Here is an 18,624-nt window from a genome sequence, read left to right on the forward strand (position 1 = left end):
GGGATATATATATATATATATATATATATCCCGGTATACACCGCACATGATTAATATCTTATTACCGTGAGACCCGGTCTGAATAGCCGATTGATAGCCTGGTACGCTTGGCCAAACCAGAGAAAGTCAATGAACGCGCAAACCGGCTAATCTATTGATCACCGTCGCGTAAAAGCAGGTCAAACTAGTGGTACTAGGAATACAAATCATCTGTCAAGGACGAGTGAAGAACAACCAATGAAATCTGTCTCAACGAAAACGGTTATTCCATTGGCTGTTATATAGTCCCGTTACTTTCGGAGCAGGTTCTCCTAATTGATATCACTATCTCTCAGTGTGCTCTTCCTTACAATATTTGCGGGAAATTCGACCTGCGTTTGTTTGTCTGTTTGCCCGTTCCTTTATCCGTTTGTTTGTTTTGCTGGTGCCCCGAAAAGTGTAGGTATATGTATGGGAAACATTCACATGACGATATTTCAAACTATGGTTTCTATTTAGAAAGTGTACAGCTGAGCGAGGCCAAATGAATTCTAATTAACCAATGTTGGTGATGTTGTAAGATGCGTTATAGGATGGAAAAATCTAACCGGCAAGTCATAAAACTGCGAGCGTAGGGCGTTTCTGGCTTCCCGTCCTGGGATGGCTCACCCACACTTAAAGGGCTTTCATACTTAGTTTTTTTGTGGCCGTAGGGTTATTGAACACACGTTTGCTCTGCTACCAGGGGCCAATTCCAAGCACTCCTGGTTTCGATCAGCCCAGGACTGGCAACAAGGGACACGCAAACGTCTCGTTAAAAATAAACCGAAAGCATAAAGGAAACTACTCATAAGGTTACTGAAAACTCTTCGGCAGCCCACGACCGGTTTCGCCCTTCTTGGGGCTCATCAGGTAGGCGCAGTCCCCTAGTTTCCATCAATATTATGTTATAATTGAACCCGAATCGGACTGTTTTTGTTTATATATTTCTATATTTCTATTGTAATGTACTACTCATAAGGTTGCTGAAAATCCATCCACAGCCCACACGAGAGATTCAGTTGGGTCTCTCGTGAAAACTAAATTGATTTGCAAATGAGCGTTTTTCTCGAAAATGGAAGACATATTCACAAAACAGTCTGTACAAAGTGAAACTGGCAACACAAGGTCAAGTAATATGGTTTCCGCGACTAAAGGATGAATGACGCTCTAGCGTGAGCAAATGTCGTACTGTTGGTCGGCCGCTCTTGGTCGAAAGATCAGGTGTTGAAACTACTGGTTGAGGGGTCGTGGGTTCAAAACTCCTCACCGGAGACGCTGAAAAAGCATCTCGGATTTTTTCAGTACGGTCGTGCTGATGACGATGGAGATTACGATGAGGATGATATTAATGATACCGTCATGATGAAACATGATGATCCTGCTGGTGATTAGGAGGACAAGAAGCGTCAGAAGGAGGAACGTGAATATTACTATCGCTACCATTAGTAGTATCACTATGATTTCGTGATTGCTGATCTCAGCGTGCACTTGTAACCAATTATATAATGGACTGGACATACCAAGAAAGGTTAGATTAAGCTGTAGGGACACGAGGTCACCTTGGAATAGAACTTGACCCGTTTGGCTCCGTTTATGCTTTCAAGTCGGTGTTTAGTATAATTTGCTTGTATTTTTACTGTTATACACACTGTGTATGAATTCGGGGGTCTATAGTTTAGTCTCATGAGCAAGACGATGAATGTCAGTAGAGAACAAATGACAGATTGAAATTTACCTAGCTTATGTGGGGGATACCGGTAAGGGACCAGTTCCGATAGATGGTGAGCTACAACCGGAAATGAGCTTGCTCATTGCTGGTTTACAAAAATCCGGCTTGGTCTCCTGACTTTCGGCAAGTGTCACGCAGTGATACCCGCGGCTTCAGGCTTGTCTGGCCTCAGTGAACGCTATTTATCCGCGTGTGACGTTAAGCTGAGTCATGAGCAGGTGTTATGCATCAATGTGAACTTTTAATCTCGAGTATATCATATGGTTGTGGCTGAATAGATGAAGTCCTTGTGTTATCGAAATGTTCCACAACAGGAATCATCTGAGCTTTTTCCAACTTCCATGTACTATTCGTTTGTAGAATCGGCTCAAAGTGGAAGAGGAACTTTGGTTTTCAGCTACTATAAACTTATAAGTGAATTTTTCAAAGACAACGGAGAAGTGAACCTATCATCAACAAAAAGAACACTTTTGATAGAATAAAAATTGGAAACTGCCAAAAACGTTTCTTCTTCAATGTGGATGTTTCTTTTAAAAAAGGCAGTGTGATACTATTTCACTGGCGAATACATAAATGTGACAGAGACGACAATAAATCCTAAGATACATTGTCAGCCGTCATTGTATCACAAAAATAACCCGTTTCCAAACTGAAAACTACTCATAAGATTGATGTAAATTCCTTCGTCAATCCTCTACCATTTTTGCCCTTCTTGGGGCGCATAAGCAAGTCCTCCCCACAGTTCCCATCGATCTCATGTTCTGCTCGAATTTAAATTAAACAATGTTCGACAATCACTCTTACGTGCACAAGAATTTGGTCTTGGTTGGTGACACAACTGAATCCACTATAAGCCAGAGTTACATTTTTAAGTATGGAATTTCACACTAGTTTCGTTTTTGAGGATATGACAACCAAGATCAAAAGTGCTCAGACGCATTTCATAAATCCCATGGACAGGTTAGTGAGAACCACCTACCCTTATTCGTGGCCGAGAAAGCGCATTTTTGGGGACTATTTATGAGCACGATTTTGGTTGGTCTCACTCATCTGAGGGAATTCATCTTTCCGCCCATTTATTCCAAGTTTCTCAGGGAGAAACGCTGTCTGTGAGTGAATGTCAACATTATTGTTTGCTGTGACAATGCGATTGCAACAACAACTAACAACAAGCTGATCACGTGATTTGCGCTTTCCCGAGTGGAGTGGGTGATCCAGAACAAGGCCAAGTTATTTTTAACCAATACCTCGTGTCGCGCGCGTCACGTGATACTGACGGCACTACAAGCGATGTTCGGCTGTATCTGTTTCGGGGATGAGATTTGTTTGGTAGCCGTGATTGGATTCTGAAAGTAGATATGCTAACAAAAGTCTGACAAAGATGATAGGTATATCCTGACCAAATAATCACTTTTGTTTACTTTTTATCGTTACCGTGCTCTCAAAAATTGAGAGTGGACAGACCATAGGAAATATTGGATAAGTTTATCTCCGAAAGTCTTGAAAGTTGAGACTGAGTGACCTAGTGAGGTAAATCTGTCGATCCGATCATTCCTACAGCTGCAAAAACGCTGTAGGTGTGGATAACATTTCGACTGGTGTTCATGGCAAAATTCAGTTTTGAAGTGGTAGCTACGTGAGGCTTTATACAATCGCTGTGTTAGAATAGTCGTGTGGAAACGATGGCTACGGGCTGACCAGTCCGCAACTTTAACGAGATGGGATGGAAGTCAGCTTTTGATGACTTGAAGGGCACGAACCACTGCGTCATTTGATGTCCGAATATTGTGCCGTCCGGTGCGAACATCCAAAATATAGATATACGTACGATGTTCGTTAGCTTTCCTCTGTTTATTTCGGAAGTTGGGGAGACTTTCGGGCCAAGTGTGCGCGCATCAAACAGCCGTGGCTACTATCTAGTGGCTATGAGTTGGTCATTAATCAGAAATACTTTCATTTTATTGAATTGGACATGAAAGTATTCCATTTATGGGCTAGGATTCCTCTCGGCTTGCAAAGCAACTTAGTGTCCAGCACTGCCACCTTTGCTACGAACAAACGGGAAGACGGAATGACATCAAAATCGTATGAATGTTCAGCATCATCAAAATCTGAATTTCTTTCCACCTTGAGAATGTGTAAGTTTGGCCAACTTTCACTTCTGACGGACTCATGATCGAATTCCTGTGTTCCACACTTACACAGAGAGTGAATATCCGAGCAAACTTCCAGGATCACCAAAATAATTTGGTATTTGTTTTCATGAAGGAAACTACTCACAAGATTGATGGAAACTCTTTGACAGCCCACGACCGGTTTCGCCCTTCTTGGGGCTCATCAGGTAGGCGCAGTCCCCGAGTTTCTGTCAAACTTATGTTCTACTTGAACCCACATTAGACCGTTTTCGAGGAATACACTCATTTGCAAATCAATTTGGTTCTCACAAGAGACTCAACTGAATCCCTCGTTTATTATGTTCTACAACTGAATGTGCTGCACACAGGCCGTCCCAAGAAGGGCGAAACCGGTCGTGGGCTGTCTGAAAGTTGAGACTGAGTGACCTAGTGAGGTAAATCTGTCGATCCGATCATTCCTACAGCTGCAAAAACGCTGTAGGTGTGGATAACATTTCGACTGGTGTTCATGGCAAAATTCAGTTTTGAAGTGGTAGCTACGTGAGGCTTTATACAATCGCTGTGTTAGAATAGTCGTGTGGAAACGATGGCTACGGGCTGACCAGTCCGCAACTTTAACGAGATGGGATGGAAGTCAGCTTTTGATGACTTGAAGGGCACGAACCACTGCGTCATTTGATGTCCGAATATTGTGCCGTCCGGTGCGAACATCCAAAATATAGATATACGTACGATGTTCGTTAGCTTTCCTCTGTTTATTTCGGAAGTTGGGGAGACTTTCGGGCCAAGTGTGCGCGCATCAAACAGCCGTGGCTACTATCTAGTGGCTATGAGTTGGTCATTAATCAGAAATACTTTCATTTTATTGAATTGGACATGAAAGTATTCCATTTATGGGCTAGGATTCCTCTCGGCTTGCAAAACAAATTAGTGTCCAGAACTGCCACCTTTGCTACGAACAAACGGGAAGACGGAATGACATCAAAATCGTATGAATGTTCAGCATCATCAAAATCTGAATTTCTTTCCACCTTGAGAATGTGTAAGTTTGGCCAACTTTCACTTCTGACGGACTCATGATCGAATTCCTGTGTTCCACACTTACACAGAGAGTGAATATCCGAGCAAACTTCCAGGATCACCAAAATAATTTGGTATTTGTTTTCATGAAGGAAACTACTCACAAGATTGATGGAAACTCTTTGACAGCCCACGACCGGTTTCGCCCTTCTTGGGGCTCATCAGGTAGGCGCAGTCCCCGAGTTTCTGTCAAACTTATGTTCTACTTGAACCCACATTAGACCGTTTTCGAGGAATACACTCATTTGCAAATCAATTTGGTTCTCACAAGAGACTCAACTGAATCCCTCGTTTATTATGTTCTACAACTGAATGTGCTGCACACAGGCCGTCCCAAGAAGGGCGAAACCGGTCGTGGGCTGTCGAAGAATTTTCAAAAACCTTGTGAGTAGTTTCCTTCATGAAAATATACTGCGACATCTCGAATATCGTACCAATTGAAACATGAGGCGGCCTGTATGCACCACATTCAGTTGTAGAACATCATAAACGAGAGATTCAGTCGAACCAAATTGATTCGCAAATGAATGTATTTCTCGAAGTTGTTATTAACTTGAAACGGGACCAGTCATCACCACACATTAGAAATTTAGCGAAAGGGTAATCACAATCTAACTGAACGAGACAGCGTCGAAGGGTGTCCGACAGTTTGCCACTCTCAACTCTCGTTTTTTTTGCAGTTTTTTAACTACTACTGGAAATACTGCCTGTGACTTTTTTGAAATATTTGCAACCTGTCAACCAGAACTCATTCGATTCCATCTGTTTTTGGTGGAGCTTCGGTGGAAAATCTGAACTGATCTATAATTTAACCCCTAGGTTCTGACTCGCCAATAGTCAGATTTTTCGTTTGGGGAAAAAACTCGAGATGCTGAACTTTTGTCATACGGGTGAAAAACAAATCGATACAGAAACGTACTGTATAACTGATCAATAAGTTGATGTTTACTCAGGTCTAAACAAACGACCAGAAGCCTAATAACGAGATGAGTGATAATTAATCGATCAATCAGGCCAGTCAAGAGCTATTCGGAATTTTTGTGATTATGAGCACTTCCGATATCGCTGCTCGGATGACCAGGGATTTCGAACGGCGTGCACAAATATGCTGGTGATGACAATGTGCTTTTAGTCGAGTGGACTTCACGTCCCGGAAGACCATTCGAACGGCGTGCACAAATATGCTGGTGATGACAATGTGCTTTTAGTCGAGTGGACTTCACGTCCTACTCTGATTTGACTACACTAGATGACAAGTGACTGAGATTAGACTCCTATTGAGGATAAGCTAAACCATGACGCTCTTTCGGTGCATAGATGTCTTGCAACTCGGAAGAAGCATGAGGATTCGAGGCGCGTCTATGTGGTTAACTGAGAGTTCATTCTGTTTTTCCTTACTGAGAACCATCAACAGTGCTCGGCTCAAGAAACTGTCGGGTGTAAAATACTTGCGACCTCCCGGTTAGCCCACGATCACCTGGCTGACCAGCTGTGTGATTAGCCAGTAGTTAGATAGAGTAAAGCACCACGTATCCTTCAGCCACGGAAGCCATGATTACTTATTGATTAGTTTAGGGGTGTAGACTCCTCAGTTTGATTGTTCACATGTCTTTCTCAGCCACTTAACGAATGATAGTTGCCTGTTGGTAGATTGGTGATTTTCTACTAAAATTTCGCTTTTTCAGTGAAACCAACCTACGTTGAAAATCCGCAAGGCACCGTACACCTCTTTCATTCCTTAGTGAGAATCATCAACAGTGTACTTATCCATATAGCCCGCAGCTTTTCATAGAGAAACCAGCGGCTTGCATCCTGCCTTTCCGGTTGGCCCTCTCTAGACCTGGAGACTCTGTATGTCCGACCTCACACCTCTTTCGAACTACTCCGCGCCGAATGTACACCACACATGAACCGTGGTTTGTTTGTTTCAGCACCGTGTACGAAAATTTGAGGTTTGTCAACCTCGAGTGTCTTCTAACCATAGTTAACATCACTCAATGACCATACTGTCACGTGACAAGAATAGAGCCTGCATGGATAACTAGGTAGCGGAGACGTTAATCCTCTCGGCAAGGTTAATCATGCGCGTGAAAATGTGATCCTAGGTTGAAAACGATGTCATTGGTCACGTGGTTGTTGGATAGTCGATTAGAGTCCATTATGGCTGAACATGAACACACTATTTTGCTGCAACCGGTTGAGTTGGAACTACCAGAAACCGAGATTTGAAAACTCCCGTTACATAAACTTTGATTTGTAAAACGACTAATTAGTTGATTTCACAATATCATAATCAAAGTGGTTCCGTGCATTCAGAATGGGGAGAGAAGTATAGAAGGCGACTTTGACTAGGAGTAGTCGTTTGATGGTAGTGTAAGCTACTTTTCAGCACAAATTTTCTCCTCTGACTGGACGAACTCGCAATTAAAGATTCCCAGATCTCCCCACACTACCAACAATCTATAAGTAGCTCCGTGGAAAAATTAAGTTCGCCAGTTGATTGAAACTCCCATGTGAGAAGTCATCAGTCGAGGAGACCGTCAGCCTGTTGACCACGTGCTGTGGATCTCTAGAGTGCTGAAGGAGTTGGAATGTGTTAACCACACTGCTGACCAGCCAGGTGCTCTTAGTCGAACGATTCAGTGTTCAAATCACTAGTCCGTGGGTAATGAGTTTGAAATTCCCAACCAGAATTTCATGAGATATCCCCATAAAGGACGAAATGAGTGAACACCAAATCTTAGATTTTCAGCACGAATCGTCTTCACTTATGGGGCGAAATATTTAATAGTTGTTTCGGTTCACGATGCGCTGTAGTAGGACAACTCAGCTACCAAGTCCGGCAGAGTTCTGGCGGCCAAAGCTGAGAATTGGAAGCACTTTCTGAACACTGATACATCTTGAAACGTTCATTAGGACTCCTTGGGCGAAGTTCCAACGGGTGTCAGATCGCATGCTGATTGAGTAACTCCCGAAGGTCATCCTTAGTACCCTCTGCATTTGCAGACATAACTCAAAGGAGGGAGTCAATAGAATGTCCAGTAAGATAAGAAGGCTGAGATAGTTCTGTAGTTACGGCACGAACTTACTGACCGAATGGCCTGTGGTCCCAACGTAACCTCAGCATCTAGACTGTTCCTAACTAGGCTTAGGCAGCCTTTGTATTTCCTTTGGCTTGTATGGCAGCTATACACTGAGCGGGTGTCACAGCTGGTAGATTGACTGACTGACTGACTGATCAAGTGATTGATTGATTGATTGATTGATTGGATGCCCGCAGCAAAATAGTGACAACAAGGTTATGACGGATGGTGGCACTACGGGACGAACGCCCAAGGTCGGGAATTCCGTGGATAAATATATATATATATATATGTATGTGTATGCATATGTATAAATATAAATATCTGTGACCACTTGCTGGGTTAATGTCTGGACACTGTACACTCCGGGTTCTAAAAATAGCGGGAGATTTATCAAGCATTTATTGGCAATCGATACATGTTACGAATGATGGAGATCTCCTAACATCTGAAAGCGGCGGAGAAAAGAGGACTTTCACAGCACGTCCACCGCATTTTCTAATTCTGAAGAAAAATGATCTCAGCCACTCAGGACGTCACAATCCCATGACCTTGAAAAAGAGTTTCTTGAATGCGAGAATCTTGTATAGATCATTTGGTAAAAAAAAGTGAATCATATTTTAAGCGTGAATAGGGGAATGAAGTAACTGGGCAAGTTTGTATTTTTGGTAAACCAGGATTGAATCTAACTGGTTGTCTGGAGCTTCCATTTTATTCGTCATATTATAGAAGAAAAGTTCCATGTGGAGTCTACTAAAGACTTTGGTATACACAGTAGAAAAACCTTCAATCATAGTCTATGTATTCAGCACTGAGGTGCCTTAGTGCACCAGGATCAAAAGGCGACCGTTGGTGGGTAAAATGAAGCTCGTCAGTTCAGTGCTCGATTCAGCAATACTGTTTCAAGTAACATGGATGTGCAGACAACCGGTCTGAAATTTAATGCGGTGTTTGTTGACTTTGATGTTATTTTTACAATCAACTGTTATCCGAGGGCAACACTGACCAGATGGCTCTAAGGTGGGCTCGTTGACGAAAGAGGAAAGATGGCGGCGCACGAATTTCCATCCTTCGGATGAAAAGGCAGCTCGAACAAACACGTGAATCTCGTGGCGGGTGCGTTTGAACGATATGAACGGACTTGTGAAGATCAAATTTATCAAGATAAGCTATCAACCTGTTGGTATACTGATGATTCGATGAACTTCACAGTTTTTGACAGGTATTGCTGTCAAGCAGTGTCCCAGGTAGTTGAGTTGAGAAGACAAGAGCTTACTGACTGGAGGGTCCATGGTTCACCCCTCACCTCTGCACTTGGGCTGCTCCTGTCTAGGCTTAGGAAAGCTGAGCAACCTTCAGATTCGTGACACTGGAAGAATGTTACACCTTCAAGATTACTAGCACCATTATTTAAGACCGTTATTTCGACTAAGATCCCATTCAGATCACCATTTCCAGTTCAGATACGATGACGCCGTCTCAAACCCTATCCTTGTAGGTGAATAGTTTTCCGTCTGGAACTCGCTCGAACAAACGAGATGACAATCGCTCAGGAAGGTTTCTGGTTTCTGGTGAATCGATTGTTTCAGAGAAAACGTCTAATCAGATAACCATGCATTCTCATCAGACTAAGATTCAGAGAAGATCAAAAATACACCGAAATTCGTTTACTGAACGATAACTATGAGGTGGCTGGCTCTAAAGGAATAGATTTAGAATATAACCTGGGAACGAGAAGTAAAACAAATTGTGTAGAGTGGCGGATCATTGTGACACACAACTTTTGTTGTTGTCAACGGGCATAGCGTACATTTTGGTATCAAGTATTACTAAGACTAAGCACTATAGAGAATGTCAAGTTGTCCAGGATCCACCAGGTAAACTGTACTATGAAAGGTGTTCACACAAATATATCTCGAGTACAATGAGAAAAGTATGGTGTTCACCGGTTAAGTGTGCTTTACGTCTTACTGGAATGAGTTGGTTCTCTATAGTTTTGGAACGAATCGTGGAGAACAGAATGGTGTCCTCACTACGTGGTCTCATTTACACCCCAATCCGGTTCAAGACGAGAGATTCAACTGAATCCAGCTGAATCAGTCGTGTTCTCTGACTGGGTGTGCTGCGCAAGGGCGCCGCATGTTTCTGTTTGTACAGTATTCGAGATATTGTCGAACGTTTCCAAAACTCACCATCCTACTCATTGGGTTGCTGAAAAGCCGATGACCGATTACATCCAGCTTAGGTCTCATCTGGTTTACACAGTCTTAGGGTTTCCGTCAACCCATTGTTCAAATCCAACAAAAATTAGATGGGGAATTCAGCTCGGATTCAGTTGAAGCTAACCTAAATAGCAAATAAATAAGCAAATAAGTGTAGTTAGGTAATCTTGTACAGTTTGGAACGCAGTAAAAAACAGGTTTCGAGGATATTGGGGACTTCGCCCACCTGATGAGCCCCAAAAAAGACGAAACCTGTCATGGGCTGTCGAAGGGTTTTTGGCAACCCTATGAGTAGCGTCCTGTCTCCAGAAAATAATGTCTTGTTTCAAACACTGTGGCGCTGAAACACCAGTCACTACTAACAGAAAGTCAGTAATTCTTTTCATGGATATGGTAACAGTTTTAGGAAGCTCCCCGAAGAGAGGAAAAGATATAAAGGGATGTGTTAGCTTCCTTGTTGATGTAAATTGCTGCACGGTGATATTGTCTACTATCTGTTGAAGCGGGTCATCATAAACGGGCGATTCGGTTGAGTCTCCAGTCAGAACAAAATTCGTGTGCAAATGGAGGTATCGGTCAAAGTCTGTCCAATTTCGGTTCAAGTAGAACATAATTTTGACGGGAACTTGGGGACTGTGCCTACCTGATGAGTCCGAAGTCGTAGGTGAAAACAGACCGTAGGCTGTCGAAGAGTTTTAGAAAACTTGTGAGTAGTGTGTTACGTGTAAAAAACAAAGTTAACACCCATGGAATGACCGCACGAGTTTCTCGCGCCAATTTTGGAAATACGGATGATCGCCAGTTATCGTTAGGTCGTAAGTAAATCAAAATTGTGAGTAGTGTGTTACGTCTAAAAAACAAAGTTGACACCTATGGAATGACCGCACGAGCTTCTCGCGCCAATTTCGGAATTAGGGATGATCGCCAGTTATCGTTAGGTCGTAAACGACTTGTGGAACCATACAGTAGGATTGAAGTCCAGACTTCACAGAAAACAGGCGAGATATATGAGTTCGGAGCTTCGGTTCCAAAAAGAAAGTTGCATTCCAAGTAAGGCATCTGGATGTGAGAGAATGCGCTAGCTTGATGAGTGACTCTGTTCGGCTAAAGCACCCTTTGAAATGATGACCTCGTGCGCTAAGACGGGGGACAGTATGTGAACTTGGGTGTTGTTTTTTTCTCATATAACGTCAAAATTCGAATCATGAGACAACAAAATGTGGGTGTCTTCAGATAAAATGGTCATCTACGTTCCTTTCACTTACTCAAACAGTAAGTTTTCATGGCCTCTTCAAAGGCCAGTTTTGGTTTTTGCGTCAGCTCTCACCGTCTTGGTGAACTCTGAGTCAGGATCTGAGTTTTTGTGAGGTGATATGAAAGAGATCCATTCTTCGCATAGCATTGCTGTTCAGGTTCCTTCACTGTGTTTGTAGACATTTGGTTATCGTACCTGTAATGACAGAGTGGCATCGAGTCGTTCCTGAGAACTTCAGTTTTCTGATCGACTGCAGAGTGGCACATGTGGGCGGATTTTCTTTCAGCAAGGATAACTGGAACGTGGAACTTGGGCACCCCATTCAGAATGTAGGCGATCATTTCAAACGAGTAAATAACTGCAAATTTTTTTTGTTGTGTCATCATTGGTACGCATTTTCGGGGGTGATTGCACATAGCGGGCGCCACTTTACACATTGGCGTCGTCTTATCCGAAAGACTGAACTCGATCAGTAGGTTCTCTGAGATGCCCTCAGTTATCATTGGCTATGCGTTTTACGCGGACGCTGAGCAAACAGCGTTCCTAGTCAAAACTGCAATTTGCCACAATGATAAGACCTGTTTTGTGGATTATCTACTACTACCAATTAACCTGATGATACTACTCATGAAATCTAATCAGCCAGACTATTTTTCTGGTCTGGAACTAATCGCAGTCCCATTTCCAGGTTAATTTTGTTTTTCGAAATTGCTATAACCGAAGACTAAGCCAGTAGAACTAATCCCTAACACTGGATGTGGGTTCATTCAAAACGATGCAGTTGGGGAAGCGTACAAACTATGCTTAGGGAATTGTTTTTTCTGAGCGTTCAGATGTTGGAAGTACAAATGCACACGTCCTTCCGTTTTCATGGCAGAAACACTGGGTCAAAGAAGACTGATTAGCTGTCTGTCTAGAAGACGTTCACTTTCGGTATTTCATTGTCTTAGAGTGCAGTTGGCTCGGGCCAAGAATAAAACACTGACCCGACGGAGAGGACTTGACCTGGAGCCAAGGACGAAACATCTGGCAACCAGGAACACCTATGGTTCGAGAATGGAGGGAGTATGGTGTGAAAGCCGAGATTCTCATGCCACAGCACACCAGAGGTAATTATGGGGCAGAAAAACACCCTGATCCCCTTATATGTGTCATCCCAAGCTACTAATTAAGGTATTAGCTACTTTGAAGACCAAAATATGCTGTCCGACAAGTAGACCGTTCGAAGGTCGTTGTAATTGAAGTTCATGGGAATTCGGCATGAATGGCATCTCCAAAGCTGCAACGTGGGAGTTTATACAGGCAGCAGAGGGAGTGTATGGGTCCAACCACAATCCACTGACTAGCCTGACGCTGAGGGAGTTACTTATGCACCCTGTACTTTAGCTCACCAGTTCACGAATCGCTGAGCCAAGGCAGCTCTTGTTTGAATGTACTTGGACTTCCAGGTGTTTCTTAGACAGTAGAAAAGAGATGCGTCAATTGGCCTTAAAAGAACGCTGACAATGGAAATAGCACCGATATTAATGAACAGCGTCTCCTGAAAAGATGGGTTCAGTTGGGACTGTTGTCACTTACCGTTTCCTGTACCCTTAACTGGGCCAATAAGGGCATTCTGTTGATTTTGGTTCAGATGGCATGAAAAAGGTTAGTACTCTAAGTCTTCCAAAAACACAATGGTGATAACTCATTTAGCTATAATACCCTTTCGGTGACTAGCCGAGGGAAACACAAGAGATGAGTTACTGTCAGGTCGCCAAGTCTTTACAGAAACAGTTGAGAAGCATGAACCTTCCAGTCAATAAGTTTGCACCTTAACCACTGAGCTATGCCTACTCAAAGTCGTGGTGATCATCTTCGAAACGCCTCATTGTTTTCAGTTAACTGGGAGATACTTGGAATTGATCGATAAGCCATCACTTCAGAAAAATTTCGCGGGTCATCTAGCTGTTGTTTAGATAGCCCGCAGATATCTAAAGGATCAGAAAAAACTGACGATACGTTTGGAAAGATCTGCTAACATCCGATAGAACTATTGCTGGAAAATTATTCACTTTCGACACAAAAGCTTCGTCGGGTCAAGCAAATAAGTTACCAGGCTGACTAAGTTCTGTGGGGGACGAAGACACAATCGGTATGACTTCGTCCAGCTGGCTTGGGTGTTGCTGAGTGTAATTCAAAAGTTCCTAATGGATTGTGCGGATAACTAAGTTAAAAAAACTGAGGGGTTACAGGAGGAGTTGACGTCATCTCGAAACCAAGCTTGAGGTCTTGTTCCTCTTTTGTATTGCTACCTTGATAGTGTCTGCTTGTCTGTCCACATCTCTGTTTCACTATCTGTCTGTCTGTCCTTCCGTCCGCCTTTCTATCTCTCTATCTGTCTGTCTGTCTGTCTGTCTCTCTCTCCGTCTGTCTGTCTGTCTGTCTGTCTGTCTGTCTGTCTGTCTGTCTGTCTGTCTGTCTGTCTGTCTGTCTGTCTGTCTGTCTGTCTGTCTGTCTGTCTGTCTGTCTGTCTGTCTGTCTGTCTGTCTGTCTGTCTGTCTGTCTGTCTGTCTGTCTGTCTGTCTGTCTGTCTGTCTGTCTGTCTGTCTGTCTGTCTGTCTGTCTGTCTGTCTGTCTGTCTGTCTGTCTGTCTGTCTGTCTGTCTGTCTGTCTGTCTGTCTGTCTGTCTGTCTGTCTGTCTGTCTGTCTGTCTGTCTGTCTGTCTGTCTGTCTGTCTGTCTGTCTGTCTGTCTGTCTGTCTGTCTGTCTGTCTGTCTGTCTGTCTGTCTGTCTGTCTGTCTGTCTGTCTGTCTGTCTGTCTGTCTGTCTGTCTGTCTGTCTGTCTGTCTGTCTGTCTGTCTGTCTGTCTGTCTGTCTGTCTGTCTGTCTGTCTGTCTGTCTGTCTGTCTGTCTGTCTGTCTGTCTGTCTGTCTGTCTGTCTGTCTGTCTGTCTGTCTGTCTGAGCGTGCGCTGTCGCATGCACATGCACGTGTAAACTCTCTAATTCTGCGACGTCTCAGCAACCTTTGGTCCCGATTCTATGGTATAATTCGAAGGTGGGATAATCCAAACGCAGACTTAGCTTGAACATAGAATGAGGAGTCTTGCTAACCGCACCTGCCTTCTGTCCTACTGAAGCCCCAGAATGAATGGGGTGACATATATCTTTGGATGAAAATCTTGACTGAAACCTATTTTTATAAATACAAGCTTTTCACACACTGATAACTATAGTATAATCATGGAGGTGGCTGGCTTCGATGTGACAATTTTCATTTAACCGGTCTACTCTTGAGAGCATATGAGTATATCGGGGTAAACCTACTGAGAACCGGTTTTTTTTGCAGTTCCAAATAATACATGGAACATAATGTTGAAATGTTTTTCAAATACAGCAAAATAAATACACCGGACAAATGATACATAGGAAGGCTATTCAGTAGACTAGAGTAAAAATTTACAAGCATTCCAAAATGTTTGACTCTGCTATGTTGTTCGTCCAAATTGGAACTCGTCAGGTCGACGAAAAAGGATGGATCACCTGACCTTCCTAAACATGCGCCTAACAAGCGCTTTGTGAACATGACATTCAAAGTATTGACTAAATCCTTCGTATAGGCTCATGACTATGGCTGATGGTGTAGCGTCTCTCTTGAGGAACTTGTTCAAGTGGCAGACCAACTAATGTGAAAATACGACACGGAAATTCACATACCCAAGACTACTGTATAAAGTATGACCTGTGTTGTCACTTGATGAACGATAGTGCAACTCTGTATCGGTGCCTTGACTTCCNACACACTATGGTATATCAAAAAGGATGGTAGCCCTACACAGCCCTTCATGGAGATAAAGGAAAGTTGTTACATCTGTATTTATAGAATGATCACAGAGTGTTCCTCAAGGTCGTGCTAGAATCTCCTTGAGGGGCGAGAGGCGTCGAGTCAAAGATGCTCGACTCGGATTGGCTGGCATTCTGACCAATCAGGACATGCCTTCATACACATGACATCCGTCCAAATGATGTGCTGTTCGGTTATTAGGGACGGCTGGTCTCCGGACAACTTGATTCGTATTTGTCTTAATTTCAACCTCTTGAAAGATGTCACCCAAAGGCTTGACTCATCGAGGTATAAAACCACATTCTTTGACATGCGAGGCCCTTTAAAATACGCAGGAGAAATGTGGTTTAAAATGACTCCGTTCCAAGTTGTTGAAACATTCATGGACCAATGCGTTGGTAAACTCATTTTAGATACCATCGTCTGCTGAAGAAGTTATGCAGTAGTTGAGGGCATTATTTGTCTAATTCATCTTGAAGTATGCAAGCCTGTAGATTATCATACACCTCAATTTCAGAATACTTCAAAGAACCATAAAATCAGTTCATTTTCAGGCCTTAGTTGAGCTCTAAACCGTTCCTCAGTTTGCCAACTAGTTGACAGGACTGTCCTAGAGAAAATTCCAAAAATTGGAAAACCCACACCGTGTCACTTTTTGAAACTGTTGAAGGTGAACAACACGACGAAGCTGTAATCCAAGACGAGAATATGGATCCCAAAACTGAGTCTCACAAATCTTCCGGCCCCAATTTCAGGATTCTGTTTGCAAACAAAAATGGTGATATTGCAATAAGGAGTCACTGGGGACTAAACATCATCACTGATGAACGAACGTGAGAAACTATACTCCTGATTACCCAATAGCAATGCTCCTGTACAAGAGATCTTCGGATACTGGTGTGCATACAGTGGGCAAGAAGGAACCAGATTATCACCTGATATCTCACTTTCCATCAATCAGTTTCACTCACTTCAGACTCTGTAATCACCAGAAGCACCAACAGTGTTATTTCTGGATCCTCTTAGGGGAAAACTGCCTGGTCTTACGTCTAGCTTGGCAAAAATGAGTTTTATCTGTAAAGTCAGACAGAATGACCTCCGGGATACACGCACTAATAAACGGACTTGACCGCTTAGTTGGTAAACGCCTCCTTGAAGGTGACGGACCAAAAGCGAAAATTACAATGCCAAAGAAGTACTCATACAATGACGCTCTGTCCATGGGTCACTATATATCTGGCCTACTCAAAGAGAATTTCGACCTTGTCCTGACCCGAAATTACAGTGTGACAGACATACGGACGAACTTCACGAGTCGCGCAGGTCGAACTGCGGTGAGTCGCCCCCAGTTGAAGCGATGCACCCGACAGGGAATTGAAACACTAAGAAAGTAGGACAGAAATATTTTCATCTGACTCAAACTCGACTCGCATTAAATCCAAACACTCAACTGAGACGGAATAGAGCTGAGCTATACTCAACATATACTGCAGTTCCCTCCAGCAAAAGTGAGTAATCATCAGTTGAGCTTTAAAAGACGACAGTGATTGTCCGGGACTCTGTTCGTTGTGGTATTGATTTGTCACTTGGTTCTGGGCCAATATATACGGTGTGAAATGCGCCGTAGCTCATCACATCCTGTTCGGCCTTACATGTTTTTCAGGCGATAAGAGTGTGCAAAATGAATGAACCTCTCACAAGTGTTGTTCACAAGGTATTATTTAGGTTGATTACAACGTCTGTTCATCCAGATGAACACAATAACACGAACCTAAAATAGTTATCGATCAAGCTGTTTTGTTTTCAGTTCAATGGAATGAACAAAGATCACATTGTTCCTAACGGAGAATCAGAGAGAACAAGAGTCTGAAAAGTGCTTTAAATTGAAATAGTGTTTGTTTATTCCTGACAGAACGCGCTACTACCAAGGTTACTGAAGTCAACAACCCACGACCAGTTTCGCCCTTCTTGTGATGTCTCAGGTATCGTATCAACTGAAAGTCAGTAGGTCTGGTGCAGCCCATTCAGCTGAAGTTGATCATTCCTTAACAAAGAGAGTATCTGCTGAAATTCAGTTGAGTCTCCTAAGAAAAACAAATTTTGGTGTAGATAGGAATGTTTATCGATTTCTGTTCAATTTGGGCTCAAGTAGAACATAAACTTACGGGAAACTCGGGTACTGCGCCCATATGATGGACCTTGTTGGGCTGTCTAACAAACATGCGATATCTGAAACGTCGTACGAAATAAAACTTGAGGCGATATTGTCAGCTGAAAGATGGCACATCATCGAGTGAAAACGAATTTAATTCGCAACTAAATGTGTTTTGTGAGATTTGCGTTCAAGTAGAAGATGAGGCAGACAAGAATTTGGAGAATGCACCTTCCTGACGAATCCGAAATGGAAGGGCAAAACCGGTCGTAGGTAGTTTCCCAGCAAGGGAAAACACAAGGAACTTTATTGCGCCTCCAGCTCCAGCAAGTTCTCCATCCACGGATTAGAAGCTCGATAAGGTGCCTGCGTAGCCCACGGGACGATTGTCACATCTTCCAGGGACTACGGTGCTACTGATTGGAGGGCATGCAAGTAGTATGTTTTCTCATAAATCCGCCTTGCGTCTCTTGAAAAGTGAGATCTATTACGAAATTTGTGGAGTCACTTTGTAGAGTTTGCTTGGATTTGGGCAACAGTCAGTGAATATCCAGAAAAGTTCAGGAAGACGCGTTCAAGAAGAAGATGGATATTCAGTTTTTTTTTTAACAAGATGCACATGAAAGGTTTGCTTCCCTGTCCAATAGTTTGCAATTGTTCAGTAGGCACTTTCTAACAAATAACTTCGCAGCCAAGGCCTTCTTCCTTTCATTTTACCTGATGAGCTCCAGACGAAGCGAAGCTGTTAGTAGACTGTCTCCGGATTTTGAGCAATCGTCCCATAAGAATCAGTCAAAAGCAGAATACGTTACAGCGAATATTCTTGCAACCACAGTGTAGCCTGTCTGCCACACACTATACGAAAGAAGAGACTCCATCGCGTCTCCATCTGAGGTAGTTTACTCAAGCATATGTTTTTTAAAGAGGAAGACTCTCTGTTGATACCTTGAATACCGTTTCGACTGTGACACAAGGTGGCCTTTGTGCCCGTCGAACAATATCATAGGCAAGAGGTTCAGCTGGGGTTCAGCTGAGTCTCCTGTTAAACTCAAACTGTTGTGCAAATGAGTGTAATTCGCCAATTGGCCCAAATCCGGTCCATTAATAAAATCGGGCTGATAAG

This window comes from Opisthorchis viverrini (assembly GCF_000715545.1).
Source record: "Opisthorchis viverrini unplaced genomic scaffold opera_v5_294, whole genome shotgun sequence".
Taxonomy (NCBI): domain Eukaryota; kingdom Metazoa; phylum Platyhelminthes; class Trematoda; order Opisthorchiida; family Opisthorchiidae; genus Opisthorchis; species Opisthorchis viverrini.